This window comes from Lepisma saccharinum, chromosome 25 (genome assembly GCF_977018435.1).
Source record: "Lepisma saccharinum chromosome 25, izLepSacc3.1, whole genome shotgun sequence".
In the NCBI taxonomy this organism is placed as follows: domain Eukaryota; kingdom Metazoa; phylum Arthropoda; class Insecta; order Zygentoma; family Lepismatidae; genus Lepisma; species Lepisma saccharinum.
In genome coordinates this window covers 4,774,319-4,796,585 of record NC_139253.1, presented here as the reverse complement: position 1 = coordinate 4,796,585, position 22,267 = coordinate 4,774,319, and the positions used below count along the sequence as shown (strand labels likewise).

The 22,267-nt window shown below is 41.9% G+C and overlaps 1 protein-coding gene across 5 annotated transcripts in view; it reads right to left on the bottom strand.

Moving 5' to 3' along the window:
- The window catches only part of LOC145978916 (agrin-like), a 1,115,983-nt gene that overhangs the window by 979,202 nt on the left and 114,514 nt on the right, over positions 1–22,267 (bottom strand). The gene's annotated exons all lie outside the window — the stretch shown is intronic.

The following is a 22,267-nucleotide window of genomic DNA, read 5'->3' as shown; positions in this document are numbered from 1 at the left end:
TGTTGAGATCACCGCACCTCAGGCCGCTGATCTCCCGAAGAAGGTCCTTGAGAACCATTTCACAAGGGATGCGAAATTCCGGCATTGTTCTTGCTATGTTTACAAGTTTATTAACATCTCCGTTAACTACCTTTTTGAATATTTTAGATAGTAGCTCGGGTGGCAAATTAGTTATGCAATCCATGTTGTTTTTTTACTGTATGTTATTTATATACCCCACCCCAATTTTTGTTTCGTGTTCATGGCGATGGTGGTGCCTAGTGCGGCGACCCGTTCACCCAACGATGCGTCTCTACTCACGAATCTTTCGAAAGCTGCGTGCTCTAACTTTCTGTCTGCTTCGTGACGTGCATCCAGATCCGTCTGCGTGGTGTTGTAGGCGATGTCGTGATCTTTGCATGCGGCGTCCAACGGATTCACACCCTTGTCTCCTCTCTCCAATCTTTTCTCGAGTTTGGTACCCGGTCCGCAGTACTGGTAGCCAGGTAAATGCATCTCGAAAGGTAACTTGTTGATGATGTCGTTCACGAGTCCCTTTCCTTCGGCAACGTTCCAGAATTTCGGAGGCAGCGTGTTGATGATTTTGATCAGGTAACCTATGCCCTTGTCGTCGTTCACGATGAAGTTGGAAAGTTTCGTGCTGATCATGTCCACGATGCCAACCTTCTCGTTGTAGAAATTACGGTTGCCTGCATTCTCTTCGCCGGCTATCACCAACAATCGGTCCACGAGTTTCCTCACGTCGTCCACCCAAACGAATTCTTTGGGTAACGTGTTGTAGCGTTTGACCCCGCTGCCTGTTTTGACCTGGTTCCAAATCGGTTTGATGAGATTCCTGTACTTCTCGCCGCTGCTCGATTTCACCCTATTCTGCGAGGCGTCGTTGTTTTGGTACAAGGCATCCGTCATGATTAGAATTTCCTTGTAACTCTGGTAATCTTCGTCGGTGTAATCTTTCGGCTGCTTTTTGGCAACGAGTTCCCACAGTCCCACCGTACCCGGATACCTGTTCCAACTATCCTTGTCGCCTAAATTGACTTTAATGTCGTTGCCTTCGAAGGTCACCTTCGATTTCCCAATCTTCCACACCACACCGCCGCCTTCGCTGGTTTCCATACTGGGATACAATCCGAACACTTCATCCTTGTCGAATTTCCCCGTACTCAGGTAGTCTCGTGCCAAAGGCCCCAACTCAATTTTATCCGAAGACGAGGACGTGCTACCAATAGCTCGACGTCGTGCCGGTGCATCCTTCAGTTCGAACGGCGTCGAAGGAATGCTTGAAATAGGCGTGGGTACAGCGTAACTTTTAGCTGCGAGCGGTACGAGTTCGTTAATCAAATTTTTATTTTGTTCCGTGACACTTTTAATTTCTTTACCTAGACCGCTGATGGCATCGATCACGGGTTGATCCTGACGTTTCTTCTCTTCGTAGAATCCGCGATTCTCGGATTTCCAACCTTTGAAGCGTTTCGCGAGGTAATCGCGAAGCTTGAGATTTTCGTCTTCGATTTTTCGTTTCGTCATGACGTTATTTATATACGTCGTTTCTCACAACGTTGCAACGTTTAGAAAGTCGTTGATTTTGTTTCTGTATTTTCCATCGTTGGGTTTCCTCGTCATGTCGATCGTCGCGAATCCGAAATCGTCACCGTTCCAACAAGTAGAGCAGCAGCCTTCCGAAAATTGATTGTAGTTCATGTCTCCGCCTACGTAGTCATCGTACGCATGCTTGAGGTTGGTGTGATCTTGACGAAACAAACATATGAAATTAGCGTTGTCGCGTACTAACTGTTTTGGAATTTTGGAAAACGTTTGAGCTAGGTAGAAGCAATCCATTCCTTTGTGACGACCTTGCGTGAAAAAGTTGCGAATTTCATTTTGATTTTCCAGGATGGCGTCGTCGAACACAACGACTGAATTTTCACGACAATCGTCGAGTGGTTTTATTTCCGAAGCAAACGTTGCAATGTCCAGGCCATCGTACAGTTTCATCAGTTGCTGGTATTTGGATTGCTCTAAACTTTTCGAGAACACGTACAGGTGCCTGTTCTTCCAATCTAACCAATTTGGTGCGAGGAGAAAATTGTCCACGAGCAGTGTCGTTTTTCCACACCCCGAAGGTCCTACGATCAGACAGCGGATGCTGTCGGGAAGCAACTCACCGTTCTTTTTCTTCGTTTGACTTTCCGGATCCGGTAGACGCTTCACCACGTTCCACGTACTCACAAGATCACTTCGTCCGCGTCGATCCAACTCTTTTCCGGAAGCCCCAGCCATTTGACAAACAGTTTGTCACCTTTCCTACGCAATACTTTCTCGATGAGGTACGTGTCGGGGTATTTAGTTTTAGAGAGTTCCTCCTCGTAGAAGCGCCCCAATAAAATTTCACCGCCACTGTCTTTTATTATATACGTGTGACGGTTCCCGGGTAGAACTCGAACCACGGTAAAAAGTTCAGTGCTCCAGTTTCGTGTGAAACCCCTGTCAAACGTTCGCTTCAATTTACTAACCCTCACCTGTTCTCCAATTTTGTATTTAGCTTTTTTTGTCGTGGGCATGTACTTTGGACAGTAAACGCTAGAAATTAAACGTTGCTCGTCAGACCTGGTAACGTCAGCTGGCTTCATGCCTATCGTTGCGTGCCGTGTGTGATTATAGTCGTTAACAAGTTCCGGGAGAATAGTGACCCACTTGTAGCTTCCCTGAAGCGTGAAGCGTGACCACATGCGCGATTTCAGAGTGCGATTGAATCTTTCCACAATGCTGGCCTTGACGTCACTGAAGGTCGAGTAATGATGAACGTTGTGTTTCCGAATAAACTTTTGGAATACGGCATTGTAAAATTCCTTCCCTTTGTCCGTGTGCAGAAACCGAGGTCGTCTGCCGCCGCTTTCGCGAAAAATTGTCTTGAATGCTTCCGTGACGCACGTTCCTGTTTTCGCCTTCAAAGGTAGAGCCCATGCGAATTTCGAAAATGTGTCTATGACGGTGAGGAGGTACTTGTTGCCATTGTTCAATTTATGCACGTTTTTTAACTTGCCGCTACTCATTTCGACGAGGTCGCTTTCCCAGAGGTCGTCAATTCCCTTGGTTACCACAGCCAAACGTTCGTAGTTGCGGCGTGCAGGTTTATGCAATTCTTGGACGATGGCTTGCCTAGACATTTTTTATTATTTTTAGAGATTACGTTTCAAAAGAAGCACAAGCGTGATGGGATTCAAAGAGGGTGGCACTTCACTCGTGTTTTGAATGATCAGCTTATCGCCGGCACTCACGTCGAAAACAGTAAGATCTTCGTCTTCGTGTATTTCATATATGTTGCGCGTTTCGTTCCAACGCGCCAGAGGAATGTTTCCTGCTTTCTGGACACCACGATTCGATATCAAAGTCATGGTGGGAACGCTAGCTTTTCTGCCGTGAGACCAGTACGAAAATTCGTTTATCTGAATCGTGCCATCGAGGAGAAACTTGTAGTACGGATGATAAGGATGTAGCATGTACAGTTTGTTACCTTCGACGAAGGTGGAGATTCTCTGTTGATTGGGAACGCTGTTGATTTCGATGGCTTGCAGAGAATGCAGTTTAGCGAATTTAGTATCGATGCTAACGAGGTTGCTGTGAAGCTGACCCAGTGTGTTTTGTACGGGCACCAAATGCTCGACTATGGTATCCGTTACGGTAGAAAATGACGGTTTGATTTTCACTTCCACGTTCAACTGCTTGTAGCTTTCGTTGAGTTCTTGCAACTTGGCACCGAAAGAGGCCAGCGTCGATTCCTGCGTTGATTCCAGCACTCCAACTTGATCTCTGATGTTGACGACAATGTTCTGAAGGTTCTCGATTTGATTCAATTTCGAGCTCTTCTCGGTAAGATCGTTCACGATGATTCGCATCTCTGTAAACTGCGTGTGAAGGTCGGCGACGCTCTGCGAAGTGGGCAGCGTCGACACCAGCGAAGCAAGTTCGTCTCGAATCTGTTCCACGTTCGCTGTTTCCGTTTCCAGTCGTTTCAGCATACGTGATATGTTTCTTTTCAAAGCGTGTAATTCTTTGGAGGTGGGGAGATTGGCCACTTTACTCTCGAGATCGCTCAACGAACTTTTGATGTCACTCGAATCGGATAGTGCCGTCACCGCCGTTTTCAATTTTTCCAAATCTTCACTTGAAGGCACACTCGTTCGTAACGATTCCAAGTCACCCTGTATGTTGTCCAGTACGTGATGAAAATGAGCGAGATTCGTTTCGACGTTCAAATTTTCTAAATATTCGATCTTCTGCTGAACCGTGCTCAACGTGTCTTGAATGCTCGTCAACACACTTGCTTCAGCGTGAATATTTTTAATTTCTTCGTTGATCAATTCCAAGGACGCCTGAAGCGTAGCGATGGTGGTTTGAATGTGTTCGAAATCTTGATAAGCCTCCAGTTGAATTTTTATGTTCGCGACGCTTTTACCGATGACCTGCAGTTCGTCCGACGATGGTAGGTTCGTCATTGTATCTTCCAAAGTCTGCAACTTGGATTTGATTTCTTCCAACGTGCCAGTGAATTCTTCTTGTAATTTAGAAACAACGACCTGCAAGCGTTCTATATCAATATCATTCACGACGGTTTGAAGTTCAGAGAAATTCTTTTCTATTGCGGAAGTTCGCTCTTCGATTTCGAGTTTCAATTTTTCCAAATCTTCATTTTTCGATTGAAATTGCTGTAATTTGGCCAAATCATTTTGAAGCGAATCCATGCTCAACTGTATATTTTGAATGTTGTCGTAAGAAGGTACGTCAACATAATTTTTTATCAGTGTTTTCAGTTCGGAATCGATTTTCAGAATGGGATCGAGACATTGCGTTTGGAGCGTAGCGATCTCAGACTCTAAACTTTTGTTTAAGGTCTCCTGCAAAGCGATCAAATCGGTCCTCAACTTCTTAACTCGAACGTCCAGCATGAGAATCTCTTCTGCATGGTCTACACGCTTAGTGTTCCCGAAAATGTCGTTAGGCATTTTGGTTAACGGTTATTTATAATAGGATAGACGATTCGTAATTCTACGAAGAGAGGAATAAGTTTGTCGTAATCTCCTAGGAGTTCCACGTAAAGATAATCTCCTGCAGACACATCGTACGACATGTTAGAAAGTAGCTTGTCGTGCTTCATTCGAAAAATGTTCTTGCCGGTAGAAATTTTGATTTCGCCTGCGTTTTCCGGATTCACGGTGATTTGAAGTTTCCCGTCGATCGGAATTTCATAGAAATGTAAATTGTTATTAAAAACATAAAACATCTTGCCCACATCGTTATTTATTTCCGTCCAAATGCTGTTGAGGTGAATGATTAACAAACCATTAAATTTAAATAACACGGAAGGTAAAAGGTTATTGAAATTTGGTGATGCAGTGTCCATGTTGCTTTGTTTGCAAAAACCAAAGAGATTCATTGTTCTTGTTAGTTATTTAACACATCGTGCTTTTTGCTATTCTTCAAAACATATGGAGGAAAAGAATGAAAGGGAGAGCCCTCGGGCGATGAAAAGTTGCAACCTGTTATTATGTTGTTAAGCCCGCTCCAAATCGAGGCTCATTAAATTCAACTCTTATTTTTCATCGCCCGAGGGCTCCCTCTTTTATTCTTTTCCTCCGTCTGCCATTCTTCTTCAAAAACACAGCGGACTTCATGACTATGGAGTTACGGTTAACACACGTCACATTTATCGCTTTTATTGTAGTGCCCCCACTCTCGCGTGTGGATTTGACAATCGAGAACGCGTAACTTGTTGTCTCTGCCATCCAATGCGACCTTGGTTACGCGCGTCGTGTACAAATCATGCAATTTACTTGCAATGCGATGATCGGTGCTAAGTTGCCTTTTACCATGAAAAAGGCATTCTTTGTAGTCCTGCATGCTAAATTTGCTGGTACTTATTTTTCCTACCCCCTTCGCCTTCTTGATCTCTTTTTCTTCTGTAATCTTTACACAGTATATTTTGGCACGAAGCCCCGCAAATTCCCTGCTGTAATTACCAGCCGCTTCATCTTTGTATTTTCCAATCGTCATTTTGTTTTCTGTCGAATGTAAGTGATGGCCTGATGGTAAGTTGCTAAAATCAAACAGATGCTTCATCTTAGTCAGATCATGTTCGAGGCTTGGTGTTTGGATTAGAAAAATGAAGCTATCCGTGTCAATGTAACATATTTGGATGTTATCTCCATAAAAAGGTTGAAACTGATCGTAGTACGATTGGTACATGTGCAATTTTGATAGTTCAAGGACGGTGGCACCTATGGCAATCGGCTTGTTGAGCATCACTTGCTTCTTGTTCCTCTCAACAAATACTAGATTCTCGTCGAAAATAGTGAAGTTTTTGAAGTAGGGTGACGCGACGATCTTCTCAAATTTCTTTTCGTCCGTGACCAACGTTGCGTCGATGTAATTACGCACGTTCTCCATCGTCTTGCCGTAGATGGCGTTATTGAACAGTTTGTACAGATCCTTGTCTGCAGGCGATGTTGATTGCGCTCTGCGGCGCGTGTTCTCGGCTATGTACGGTTCGAGCCACTTGCTCTGTCGGAACTTCAATCCTCTATGAACTTTCTTCAACTGCAAGCCGTGACTTATGTAAAATTGGAGGAGTCGGTAGTGCAGAACGTAATTCCGCTTGTTCTCCATGGTTAGTATGAGTTTTGGCTCCGATCCTCCAGGTGGCTTCTCCTTGGTGGGGGCCAGGGCCAATCCGTGATGTTTCTTGTGAAGCGTTTCGGGATAATCGAGATCCACTTCCAAGAAACAGCCCCATTCATTATCTTCGCTCCAGTTGAGAAAATCTTCGCAGGAGAGTTCCTCTTCGGTCATCCACCCGTAGTCGCTGATGGGAAGACACTGGGACATGGAGTGGCCGTACAGGTTGTTGACATCCCAGTAGACAATATAGGTGTTGGGCTTCGATGCATCGTAACCAGGCGTATGAGGATTGTTTGCTTGAGCATGGCGTCGGGGACATTGGACGATGCCACCCCGTATCGCACTCTCCATGAAAGCATACTGTTCCTTCTCTGCGATGAGGCCCAGTTCCACGTTGGTGTATTTCATCATCGATTCCCAAGTCAATCCCGGCGTGGTGAAGAAATACGCAGGATCCAACTTGTATATCGCGATGCATCTCTTACGAAACGATTCGAAAATATCCATCAGAAGTGTCACGTCCAATTTCAGATAAAGATCGTGATAATCGCGAAAAGTTTGGCAATTGAATGCCGTCCACACACTACGAGCGTGTTCGTAGTCCTCTTCGGAACAGACGTCCTCCGTGAGAGAAGAATAAAATACCTCCCGGGGTGGAAGTTCCGTCTCGTCAAATTTGTCGAAATTGTTGACGTACTCGTAGGGGTAGACACCCTTGCGACGCAACAGATTCAAATTCTCATCTCTCCCCGAAAAACATTTTTGCTTGGTGGCCACAAGATCTTCGTCGCCAAGTTGAGATGCAAGGCTTGCGAGGCTGGAGGACAGGAAATTGTAAGAGTCCAGGATTCGCACTTCCACACTTCCTCCTTCTTGGAGAGGGATCCACACTCTCACCACAATATATTTCTCGCTCGTTCTCGGGATGATGCTGATTCGAGAAGTTATGTTGTGGAGCTCTTTGACGAAGAGATGTGTGTCGTACTTCTCCGTGTAGTGCAGAAACACGGCAACAAAATGCGACTCCTTAATTTTAAGATTGCACGAATTACAGATGGTGCTTAGAAATAATCCATTCTGGTGGTTATGGTGGACGACCTTGTAATTTTCGGCGGTGAAAGCCTGGTTACACTCCTCGCATCTTGTCGCCGCGTCATGTCTCTGTTGTTGTTCTGTTGTGAGAGCAGGTGGAGAAATGTAAGAGCCTTTCAGGCTGGGTGCAAGTTCTCTCGCACATTCCGCTATCTTCTCAACAAAATGTTTTGCCGCATCGGGTCCGCAATACAAGATGACATCATTCAATTTTTCTCCGTAGATGGAGAAACTGCAAGGCTCGTGGTGAAAAATTTGGGTCGTGCTTGAGGTAGAGGGATCAGGGTCGCAAAACGTCATGGGAACTTGGAAGCTTTCAAAGTCGGCATAAAGAACGACGGGATGGTGGAGAAGAGCCTGGTGTTTCTGAAATTTCATCTTGGTTCCGGGTTCCGGCATGACATCTTCGGGTTCTGCATTCACAGAGCCAAAACACTTGTGCTGTTCTCTCATCTTTTTACCTCCGCGAAAAATTCTCAAACACCGATCGCAAATTTCGATCTTATCGTGATGCTTGCTGATCTGTCTTCCTACTAATCCTGAGAAATTCCGTATCAAACTGTAACGGCCATCTACAAGCAAGAGTCGAATTACATTATTCTGGCTTCTCGCAGGTCTTAACACACGAATGTTGTCGCAATCGTCAACCCCAAACACAGAAATATTGATATCTTTTCCTTTTTCCTCTCTATAGTTTTTTTCAAATTGATTGATCTTATTCAGGGGCACAGGATAGGAAATTCCTCTCATCATATTCTCGTATATCCCCTCATATCCTCTGTAATTGGACAGGCGTTGGGGGTGATTATTAGCTGGGTGTAATGCGGCGATGACAGACCATAGGAAACTCTTCTGATCATTACTTTGTATGTTCAACACTGCATTTTGCTTTTTTTGTTTTTTTGTTTTTTTTTGAGTGCTGCGTAATGGTTTGAAATTGCAGACTCGAAGTTCTAACATGTGGTTGTGACCGCAAAGACTCCATCCACTTCCTCTACCTTCAAACTCTTCTTGTTTTTGTGTCAAGTGCTCAAATAGCCGTGTCACTATCTCGTCAAGATCCTCGTTATTGTCATCGTGTAAGCCTTCACACCCTACGTAAAAGCTAAAAGTGCTTGACTCGGACGAGACAACTTTCTCATACAGCAGGGTCAAGACGAGATGAATTTTAATTGCAACATTGAGGAGGCAATCACGTAATTTATCGACTACCTGAGATTTCGCATTGTTGAGGAAGGTGCTTGAGTCACATTTTTCATCCCTTCCAGATTTATACGTTATGATGCGTGCACTTTTATTCAAAGCACCAACTTCATGCCCATCAGTGCGAGATTTCTTTGCCGGCGAGACTACGTCATCATGATCCGGTAAACGACATTTTTTCAAATGCCTAGCAATATTAGGTTTAGAAATCAACTTTCCACAGTTGCAACATGCCACTTTCTCGCCAAGACCGGAGGGACCTGGTTGCGGTTCCATTTTTTCTCTCTGTTATTTATATATATATATACAGAGAAATTTTTTTGGGGGGGTTGTGGTGATGGTAGTGGAAAGCGCACTGAAACAGAAGGAAAAAAAGTTGAAAAAATGCTAGATATTTTTTCCTTCCACATATATATTAGACGCGAACAGTATGTATGTATGTATGTGTGTGTGCACTGTTGTAGGAGGTTAAAAATATGGGACATGTAAGTGTGTGTCAATTTTTTATGACTCCTCTGAATATGTGTGTGTCAGACGCAAAACAAAAATATTAATATATCATGAAAATAAAAACTTACCTTTCAACAGAGATGGAGAGAGACTTCAAAATAAAAACTTGTAGCTCACTAAAACTTCCACGATGATATATATGTATACTGCCAGATAAACAATTAAGAATACTGAACTGCCACGATTGACGTTCACCTTTCAAGAGAGATAGAGAGACTTCAAAATAAAACTTGTAGCTCACTAAAACTTCCACGATGATATATATGTATACTGCCAGACAAACAAATTAAAAAATACTGAACTGCCAGGATTGACGTTCACTATGATAATGACGTACAAAAAAACTGGTAGGTTATATAGGAACTTCTCTCCTTTTTTCTCCTTCTCTCCTTCCTACTCCACGCGACTCTTTTTGATGAAAACACAATAAGCAAATAAAACCCTTGTTGACTGATTTATTCATGCTATATTTTTTCAACAAAAACTTTTGTGATATGCACAATATCCTGTGGGGGACAAATAACAATAAACGGGACGTTGATAGTTCCACCCATGTATGTATTGTCGATCATTTCCCCTCGGCCTCTATTCCACGCCCCGTCAGGGTGTGGTGTGTGAAACAAACGATTCCCAGTATAAAACTCAAAAAGCGGAAGATGCTGCTGTGTTTGCTTCCGCCACATCCCCCTCTGATTCTATTGTTATCGGGGATGTAATAGATTCTTTATTCAGAACCGTGGGAAAGCTGAAAAAAAATAGAATCTCTTCGGGCGAAAGAGGATGTAAGGCGAATGGGTTCGGGGAGGGGTTGCTGTGGATAGTTTGGTCCGTGATGAAAATGTTACATTGAGCGATGAAACACAATTTCTCCACAGGGACAGGAAAAATTCTACCGAGCGTCGCTATCCACGCGAACATTAGAAATTGCCTGAATAGCTTGGGGGCTTGGCATAGGATTATCGATTTTCGTTTTAGAGAATAATCTATGTAAGATTCTAGCATCGAGAATAAACAACATTGATTAAATTTTTGACAACATTCGCAGTACAAATCTAAACTCGTGATGATTTCGCCGTTACCACGCACCCCTGGCGAGGTTATAGGGGCCAGGCATCCTAAAAACAACAATTATTATTTTGTTTGTTTGTTTGTGTTACAATACATATGCGCGCGCGTGCGTGCGTGCGTGTGTATATGCCACATTCTTCCCCCGAGAGAGAGGTTTACGAAGGTCACGATATATATAAACATTTGGGTCCCGGACTTGGAAAATTACGATAAGGTGCACTCATCTTTCAAAAAATAAGAAGATGAGAAGATGAGAAGATGAGAAGATGAGAGGATGAGAGCGCGCGCGTGTGTATATGCCACATCGTTCCCCCAAGAGAGAGGTTTACGAAGATCACGATATATAAACATTTGGCCCCGTTGATTCTAGCACTCCAACTTCATCTCTAATGTTGACGACAATATTCTAAAGGTAGAGAGAATGAGAGAATGAGAGAATAAGAGAATAAGAGGATGAGAAGAGAGGTTTACGAAGATCACGATATATAAACATTTGGTCCCAAACTTGGAAAATTACGATAAAGTGCACTCATCCTTCAAAAAATAAGAGAATGAGAGAATGAGAGAATGAGAAAAGAGGTTTACGTAGGTCACGATATATAAACATTTGGTCCCAGACTTGGAAAATTACGATAAGATGCACTCATCTTTCAAAAAATAAGAAAATAAGAAAATAAAAAAATAAGAGGATAAGAGAAAGATGGGAGGATGAGAGGAGGATGAGAGGAAGATGAGAGAATAAAAAGAGAATGAGAAAGATGAGAAAGATGAGAGGATGAGAGCTCATCTTTCACTCATCACTGCCTTTTTGCACCCGTGAAACATCGTCAGCGCAATAAATGAGGCGCGGAACGGGGAGAGAAAGTGAGTTTTTCAACTTTTTGTGGTCGTTTAGTCAAGAAATCAAAGTTGTGGTCAGAAGTACATTTATTATCTACTGTGTAGGTATGGCTTTGTATTGTTTTGTTTTGTCTTGTCTTGTAAATATCTATTTGTGTGAAGTATCTCTTTATTTGTGTGTATGTGTGTTTTTATATATTATTAATTATGTATGTATATTTTAACTGTATGCAAGTCTCCCATAATTGGAGAAGCTTTCTCTGTTGGAGACAACTACAATTAAATAAATAAATAAATTCCTGTTTTGTGGTCTCCATCTGTATGATTGTCATTTCATCTTATCATTCATTCTCATCTTCGCAATTAGCGAAAAGTTGCTGAAACGCGAAGTAAAATAATTCATTCGTCCAATAACAGTAGCCCTAGACATATAAATTATATGGTACCTTAAGCAGTGCTCCAAATCGCTTACTGGATTTTCCATTAAAGTATAGTCAACAGATCGGAGCAAAAATAAGTGAGATGGAAGTCATATCAGCCACAGCGGTTCGTATTGATCGGTGACATATCGCCCTGAACCTAATTTCCCTGATCACTGGGCCATGGCCCCAGACGGGACGTTGACTCGAGGAAATGGTGGACCATTGAAGCGGTCGGCGCATAACTCGCGGCGGGTGGGAATCAGTCACTCAATCTGAATGACGCGCCAGCTGTTAGCTGATGATTGTAATTTAGAGGTTCCCCTCCCACATGCCTCCGACCCGCGACAAATGTACACGATATTTACGTATTAGGACTCGACGAAGTTAATTGAGATGTATCAGGACCGTGGCTGGCGCCAAATAACGTGAGAACGGCAGGAAGCACGCTAGGGACCTCGCTCGGTGCAGGGTACCCCGGAAGTTTAGTGTCGTAAATTTGTGAACGTCAGGAAACGTGCTCTGACGGGTAAAACGTTTGTGGTCGAAAGGGAGACGTGTACTAAGACGAGTGTACCAAGTTTCATTCATGTGGCACTTGCAGTTATGTGAACAACTTTTGATGTGATATTTATCATCATCCGTCGCAATGTTCGAATATTCACGTCTCGCTGGTTTCAATGTTGATATCAAATGCATGACTTATCTAGGATTGCGTTGGTACTCCTGATACATCAACCATCTCCAAAGTGAAAATCACACGGATTTAAGCCAGGCAAACAGAAAACTCAGGTTCATTCATATCAAATAATTCGTTCAGGATAATGACTGGTGTGCTTTCAAATGTATATTGCATTTCCTTATTTCTTGTTATGCTGTTTAATAAAAATGACACTAGGTGGAGTTTAATAAAACTCGCAAGATGTAAGAAATTGACCAAAATGATAATAATTGAACATTACTTAATTCCATTAATGCAACTACTACAGCATGTACTTCTTGTGGAAATATTTCTCAAATTGAAACTTACGTAATATACGAGGGTAAGTCAAAAATTATTATGCACTTTTCACCATAACTTTCTTAAGGTTGGCCACACTGTCCACAGCTCTCGCATGCTGATAAGTGGTACTCTTGTGGTTACGTGGCCGAGGTTTCATATTATTCGCTCCATTTTTCTTTCTTTTGTAACAGAGTAAACAGGGCCGTGCTGCTGGCAGTGTGCACCAACGCAGAACAGAGAACAATGATCCGTTTCTCTGCTCCGAAGGTGTGTCAGGGGATGTTTTTCACCTTAGGCTTTCAGTACAATACGGGTACAGTGCTCTATTTCGAAGTGTATACGAGTGGATCGAGAGGTTTAAAAATGACCGGACAAGCGGGAAGCACGAAGCGGAAGCAGGACGCCCATCAACCTCCACCATTGATGGCAAGTTTCAACAAGATCAAGAGATGATTCTGACGAACAGATGGGTCACAGGGTGGCATGCTCTCTGCAAATTGGTCATCAGTGGCATGCCTGAGGTGGGAGGAGGGTTGGTTGGGATTATAACCCCTCCCCTTAGGCCAAGTATTCTTAAACAAAAAGAACGTCAAACGCAGGATAAGGTGGCAAAATGAGGGTCGATTACTAAAAAAAGTGTACATAACCCCCTTCCCTTTCGAAAATTCTGCGCACGCCACTGTTAGTCATAGTCCTGTGTGCGAATTCGTCCACAACAAGCTTCAGATCACTGATCTCTGTTTTCCCTTGGTGCACACGGCAATGTTTACTCTGTTACAAAAGAGAGAAAAGTGGAGAGAATAATATCAAACTTCGGCCACGTAACCACAAGAGTACCACTTATCAGCATGCAAGAGCTGTAGAGTGTAGCCAACCTAAAGAAAGTTATGGTGAAAAGTGTACATAATTTTTTACTTATCCTCGTATATAGAGACAAATACTTATGTATAATCGTTGCACATGATTAAAGGTGTTCCTGACCCAGGAAATGTGATTCTAATTTTCAATTAAAGGGTCAATGAAGGATATAAGACTGTGGTGAGTAATTCTCCTCCACAGTTAACTTACATTCCAACAAGCTATCACACCCGAAAGTGTTTCTGTTTTAACGTGACAAATAATACAGATAACACTGTTAATGAACGTAGCCATTTTGAGCTATTGGAAAATCTGATTTTTTGGCAATAGTGGCAAAAACTTTCGAATTTGCAATTCAGAAACCTCTAATATGGTGGTACTAGAATTAATCATACTTTGGGGGAGAGGGTGTCATCTAAAAGTTATGAAGGGATGCGAACTTTTATTCGGTGAGAGTGGAAAAAATACTCGACATTCAATTGTGTATTACAAGAGCCACGTGGCACTTGTCAATTTGTACAAAACGTCCTTGTACCTATGGACACACAGATCGATACATATACTCTCCGAGGACGAAATAGGTCATCGTTTTATTGTCAGGCTGTGGTTACACAGAATTATAAACAACCAAGGTCCCATGGACTTCTTATTTTACTATATCGAACTGAGAAATTTGACGAGAGATGGCAGAGCGATACGCAATCTTGTGACAAAACGCAAATTCAAATTATCAGCCACTGACGCTTTGACGCGAAATTACGTAGCGAGTCAAAAATGTGCTAAAAATTCGCCGTGAATTACACCAAAACAGGAAATCGAAATCATGCTGTAAATTTCCTACTCAGAGTGAGTTCCCATGGCAACGAGAGTCAACAAACAACGGATTACACATTCTGTTGCGCTGCCGTCCCAACTCCTCAACCATGCAAGAGATTAACTAAGGACAAGAGGAAGAATATTCCTGTCCCCGGAACAAAAGGACGCCTGCAATTTTAATGCCCACTCCCGTCTGCCGGTTCCACGTTCTCTCGTTCCTTCTGCTTCATCTGCAAGAAACGACGTACGAAGCGGTTTCTCCGAGGAGAAAGTATTGCGCCAAGAGACCTGGAAAAAGACGAGAATAGCTTTTCTTCATTAGATTAATATTGACCTGCGCTTCGTGCTGTGTCGACTATGTTCTGTAACGGCGACAAAATGACGAAACGCAGAAGTTCATAATGGTCCGTTTCTTCTTGTATCTGGATGCAGAATTGTATGATCTTAGTATGGAATGTCGTTTTTCTGCAGGTGGAAAGATGAAGTCGTTTCTTGACAAAGATATTGTCACAGTTTCTTAGCAGCGGGACGCTCTTTGACGTCGAAAAGGACAATGGCATGCAAAATTGACTCCAACCTATTGCACTGTAGATTTGACAATGCACACGCTTCGTTATTCAGTGTCATTCATCCACCACTTTTGGGGTTAACTCCAGAGATGAGAATGGATGATGGTCAAATGAAATACCCACGACCAGAGACACACTCTTACTTACCTTGTCATCATCTTTTTTTCCCATATTGTCTTGTACATCTCTTATCCAACTCTAGCCTGCTTCTATTATCTTCTCCCAAATGTCAACCTTACTTCCACGTAGTACACCCTGGACTGCATTTGGCAGACTAGCTAGGCTCTGGCGTCTTGACCCATGGAACTTTCGTCCTATCCGTAATATGATTGTGATTGTCTTGATCCATTACACCTTTTCTTCACAATTAGTCACGAGTGCCAGAAATGCGAAATAAATCAATTCATTCATTCAATTCCCGTCTTTCCTTTAAACCTGCTCTTCTATTGGCGTTCCTTCTTATTCAACCGTCTCTATTTTACTTATTACATCATATCCCCTCCCTTACCAATCTCCGTGGCGGAGTGTTTAGCACAGCTGTCTGCGACACCAGGATTCCCGGGTTCGAATCCCGGCCTGGGCATGGGTTTTCGTTGTGAGTGTCCCTTCATAAATTTCATCATCATTCATCCTAATCTTCGCGATTTGCCAAAAGTGGAAAAGAAGCGACATAAAAAACAAACAAATAAATCAATAAATTTTACAGTCAGCTTTTTACAATGTAGGTATATTAATTGTCAGTGGCACGCCGATTGTCCAATACAGGTATTTTATAGTACGTGATCGTTTAGATAACTAATTGAGTTTCTATGTCTACTTTATGCACGGAAAGACTAATTGGGACTGGGCCTACAGTTTAACGTGGGACCCGAACCATTTTGTGCCTCCACCGGGTACCGAACCCGGGACCCCTTCATTACAAGGCGACAACGTTACCATTACCAATCTTTGTTACGATAATGTATTTGAAAATCTTTTCTAAAATCTCCCAAATTTTAACTTGAAAGCTTAAGCGGTTTTGAACAACGGAGACGAGACTAGAGAAAGATGCTTTTCTCAGCTTCATTGATCAGTGCACCTTTAACTGAGCTTAACATTGTTGCAATTCCCTTTCAACGTGCAACAATGCTACGAAATCCAGCATTATTACAAGAACTCCCCAAAGGCATTCCCGCGGGAAGAGGAGGACACCTAGACGAGGGTGGGGGGAGTACCTTTTGATCTGTCAACCGGCTCTCTCCAACAAATGGCACCCATTCGCGCAGCCTCCCTCTCTCGTGGACCAGAATCGTCTCTCATTTCTCCCAACCGCCGGGAAAGCAGCTGATTCTTCTGCCAGCGGTTGATACCATCGACCGATTACTCCCCCTGGGGGGAGGAACAAAGGGACGCGAAACAATTATAAAATGAAGTAGGGGTTGGTGAGAAATTACTCGAATTATTTTTATCTTCCACGAGCAAAGATATACTTGGGAGAAGGAGTGAGGATGCTGGCAAGAAAAAGCGATAGTCTGACTTCTCTTTTTGTTACGAAAAAAGGAAATAAATTATTGTAAAAGAGGAGGATTCTCGTCTCCACGGTTCTCTTTTTTCTTCCTTCCAGATCGAAGAGTCCCAAGTCATTAACACTCGACAGCTTGGGTGGAAAAATTCCTGAATACAGAGTACATGTTAATCAGAGCAAATCGGATGTTTCAAGTGCTTGAAGCGGCTTGTACAGTTCGTCTGCCTTACTCAAGATCATGGACGCCAGTGCGCATGCGCCAACTGGACGATTCCACTGACAAAATAGGGGTGATGGCTGCAAGTGGAACGCAGACGGGAAACGTGTTAGTTAGCTGCGACTATCGACGTAAGCGCGCATGCGCTTACTAGATGAGTCCACCGCCAAGTAGAATGCACACGTGGAAGCACATTCTCTGGAAATCGTATTTGTTCCATTGAGGAGGAGTTTGTTATGAGTTGGGATAGCCTATTCATACCACCAACGCAAAAAAAGAAAAGATCGATAAAAACAACCCAACGCACAACAAAACTCAATCTAGTTTCGCCCACATTTCTACCTACCTCCCCCTTTCGTTTTCGAATTCCACCACCCAAGGTAGGTGTGTCGAAGAGTACTACCATTTACATGACTCTTGGTATCAGAAATAACCTCAAAGACATGTCCCAGTATATCTGAAGCAAGGCCGCGCATAGCGGCAGAGAAGGGGAGGAAATCGAGTGGGCAGAGCGAAGCAGTACACGCTGCTGCGAAGGCTAGTAACTGCAGTCGCTTTCCTCCCATTCCCTCTCACGTGTTCATTGGTGGAGCCGTCTCGTGTCATTACTTACGCAGAGACTTGTTTTTGTTCTCCTGCTCCAGAGATAGTTGGGACAGAGTATATATTTACATATTTCTTCCTTTGCACATATCAAGCAAGAATGGTATATGTCAATACAAATGTCAGTACAATATTAGGAACGATATACATGAATTTCAAGTTACATATTTATAATTATGAGAGAGATATACAGCGTGTCCACAAAGTCCTGCTACCGTTACAATGAAACATAGCTCCTGATTTATATGAGATAAAGACATGCGGTTTTTTGCAACGTGTTCTACAGCTCTCAAAGTTTTAAAAAGTAGTGGTATTTTATTATTATCATTTTAATTTTTTATTGTTTTTTTGCAGATTATGTTGTGAGCGACAATGACGACAGCACAGGAGAAGGCACAATGTGTGTGGTGGTATACTAACGGGGCGCATGTGGAAGTGTTGTAATTGTAAATAAAAATTTGAGAGCTCTAGAACACTTTTAAAAAAACCGGATGTCTTTATCTGATATAGTTTAGGAGTTAAGTTTCATTGTAACGGTAGCAGGACTTTGTGGACACGCTGTATAACATTTTCCATTCAAATTATACGGAGTTATTCAAAAAGAAAGAGCAGATTTCAAATGTTTATTTCTCACGAACTATAAAAGATAAAAACACGTGCCATACATCAATGGATAGAGGAAGGTTCAAAGTTTTATAATCCTGCCTATTAGTTCCATTCAATACCTTCAACGGCGTTTTTTTTCTTTACAGGTAAAATGGCGACGCCACAGAAGTGGTGTACCGTTTTGATGTTTGTCGGGGAACACATGGTGTTCATGTTAAGTGCATACATTAAAACTTTTAACAATAAAACTTTGAACCTTCCTCTATCCTTTGATGTATGACACGTGTTTCTCTTTTATAGTTAGTGAAAAATAAACATTTGAAATCTGCTCTTTCTTTTTGAATAACCCTGTATATATGATTACGTAAGATGAGATGTTTCGTCTTTCTCTGCTTTGCATTGGTCAATGCAGATAAATTTATGAGACAATTATTTAAGATTTCTCCAAAAATTCAGCATTATCTTATCTGACTGTAATATACTGCTGGACAATGAAAACCGGACACTTTAATATTTGACATCTGAATTGCAATAACAGCTCGCAGGTATATTACAGAATGTTCGGCAGATCATGTAGTACCATATGCACCATTCATAGGCTCGGACTTTGTTTATGCATTCGTACTTAATTCAGTTTCTGCAACATTTAGTTAGCCCTTGTACCAGACCTTTTATCGACCCATTGCGTTATCACAAAAAATGCAAGTGTCCGTTTTTTTTTGTCCAGCAGTATATATTCCTCAGTTAATACTGCCTTAAGCCATGAAAAATACTCCGCAAAAATGTGGTTCCATGTACGCCTTGTTCTTCTTTACTGCGATATCTCGCAAATATTCCCTGCTGTTTCTGGGGAAGAGGACTGCAAATCAGTAGTCAGCGTTTCAAAATATGTTCATAAAAAAGAAAGAATTGAAAATAATTGAGGGGTCTAGTGAGAGAGGGAACTATGCCACAAATCTTGAAAATTTTATTTTTTGCCATTTTCAGTCTTCTCGTACCATCTGTCATCTATCATGTGAACTACAACCATCTGGCATAGCTCCCGCTTGTTCTGCAGCAGATTTTCTGAGTTCTTGAATACGTCCTCATCAGCATTTTGAGTGAGAGAAGGAGCTATGCCACTTACTGATGGTGTCTGCAATAGGAGTGGCAGAGGTTGTGTTGCAGTAACCGGTGCTAGATTTAATATCAGCTCTGAAGTTAAAATATGTCATGGTAATAGTGCCTTATATTCCTCCAGTTTTTCATGGTGTTTACCAAAAACTGAAATCCACAGAAATAATGGACAGTGAAGATCCTCCAGAAGACATATGAAGTTGTCTTTATGTAGATCATATGTAACCCTGTGAACATGATTTACACTCAGGCAAAAGTATTTAAGCCTTGTTCAAAGTATTTGATGTGCTAGATTGTTTTTTCCACATGGGTATACTACAACAATATACCATACATGTTCATAATAAATGGTATTTATATTGAAATTCATATTTTTCCTTTTGAATAATTTACCTAACAATATATTCAGAAAAAAAATACCCATTGTTATACAAATTACGACTCAACGCAATGCTTTAGAAAACTCAATTTATTTCCATTTCTTGTCAAAGTGGCATAGCTCCCTCTCTCACTAGACTCCTCAATTGCCTTTTTACTGTCAAGGATCTAAAGCATAGCACAGGATTGAAGTATATGAGCAAAGAGCACGAAACATATTGTACGAAATGTTATATAAAATTCTAAAATAGCCAAAACTTTGCTACCAAACGATATTATTTCAAAGAAATATTTTGCATAAAATTACTATAAATGTATAAATAGACTGCTATATGAAACAATATACTAAAAATCAGTATGCGTGTCCTTTTTGCTAAGTGTTCGTTATTTTAGTGTCCTAAGACATTTTATATTATATAATAAAATGTGAATAACGTGAAAAAAACCGGTCTCTGCTCATGAATGTCTTTATAATTACAAGCATGTGCATCAATGTGTAACGTACTGCCATCTGTTGACTTTTACTGAGAACATCTTAACTTAGGTACTGAAATTTACTTGTATTTCTAGTGATAGTCAGAATCTTATCTTTGCGAGACAGGTGCCGGGTACGTAGTGGATAATGATGAACTCGTACATGAGTGTTTGGGTAGTGCCGCGTGGAAATGTGTGCTCGCTGCAGCGAAGAGCAACGAAGTGTTTGCCGTTCAGCTTTTCGCGAAACTAACGATAAAAGGACGATCTTAACCGATGAGTCACGATTCATTAGGTAATGACGGATCAATCTAAAAATGGCTTAACAAAATCCACAGATTGTACTCGCCGTCATGCAGAGCACGGCTCAGGAATTCCTCCTGCGTATCTCCCTGTCCGGACACGTGGAAATGACTGAAATCGTGACATTAATGAAACTAAAGACATGTTTTTAGTTCTACACATTGAAATTAAAACTCTCCTTTCATCAAAAATGAGTGCTCATTTAGTCTTGAGTCTAATTTCATGTTGAGGATTTTAAAGGTTCATTACTCGCAACAACGAGGTATACTCTGTCCCGCGAATCTTTGAAACGAGCGAGCGGAAACAAGTCCTCTGCGCAAGTAGTGGCTCCAGGAGGCTCGACCAATTAAGTGGAAAAGAGGGGATAACGTGACTGGAGCTACCAGACGTTTGTGCACTGCTATGCTCCGCTCACTTGCATTCTCCCCTTCTCTACCGTTATGAGCGGCTTTGCTCCACAGATTCCGGAGACAGGGTGTGGATCTGTAAAGATTCAATCTCCAAAAGAGAGCGAAAATAGGTATTAGCATTATGAAAGGCTGGGTTGTTCCCAGAGTAATTACTGCCTACTCAAATGAGTCAGTTGACTTTCGCTGCATCAAAATACAGAGGAAAGTGCATCAAAATGTATTTTCTCCTTTCATCATATATGCGGTTCCGTGTAATGAACTAAAAATGCATCAACGGAGAAGATGCGGTCTTTCAAAGAAACAAAAATTACATGCATCAAAACTGGTGATAGAACAGATGCATCAATCTTGAGTAGATGCATTCAGAGCTCTGTGGGTAAAATCACCCATCCCGGGAATTGTACCAGTGTCTCCTGCGTGGAAAGACACGCCCTACCAACTGGACATCATTGGCTCAATTTTAACAATAACTGATTTGGTTTATTTTACCTCGCTTCCCTGCAAGTTATGGCTAATTGCGAAGATGAGGATGAGTGATGATGAGACTGGTGGTAAGAGGTAAAGTTCCCCGTGTGCATAGCACCGTGCCATGAGGGCACATTCAGGGGATGTAGGAGTAGGGTTCCATACATTCTCGATCTCGGTCATTTTGAAGGTGATGTGACGATCCGGCCGCCTCTACTCACGAGGGTTGTCCGTAGATACGCATTTATTTGAGGCTGGGTGAGCCCCAGAGTTGCTTTATGCGGGGACAAGGCCGAAAAATGCCAACCTTAGATCAACCACCCCGGGAATGGAACCCGGATCTCTCTACTGACTAGACCACCGCTAAATAGCTACATAGGTATCAAAATATTTCTAAATATTTTGGCATTCTCATTTCCAGACTGCTCTGAGAAAAGCACTTAACTCAAAAAATGAAATTTTGCAGCAGGCAGTTGTGTTAATTCTTTTACTAGCAAACATTAGACGCATGGTGTTCATACTAGATCATCAATGTTAAGAATCTTTACACATGCCCAATATAAATTTGTACTGATAATATTGATGTAATTGATTCAGTGTGACTTAGATGAAAAGCAACAGAAAAATGGCAGATTGTGACTTATACCCTGTCCCGGTTATTTCTGGAGAAAGCGAACGAAAACAAGTCTGAGTGCAAGTAGTGACGCGAGACGGCGGTTGTGTCCTAATTGCGAACAGTGCCTAAATCATCCTAATTGCGAACACATAAAAGTGAGGAAATACTTCCATGTCCTAATTGCGAACACATGTAACTGAAGAACCTGTTTTCAAAAACTAATAAGGGTAGTGACTCGGAGAGACAGTTGGTTTGACTAGCAACAATAGCCAACCTGATTCACTTACCATGATGGATGTTTTTCTTTCCTTTTTTGAAGAAAAAGTGGCTAGGAGCGCTAACAGGTATGTGGGGATTGATGGTATACATAAATATTAAGTACAGTGTCATTTGTTTTGAAATTTGAATTTGAAATTAATAATTATATTAATAAATGACGAAGCTCTTTTCAGTTAATATGTGTGCAGTATGTAGTCGTTATATACAATAGGCCACACTTTTATTATTAAATTATTTATCTAC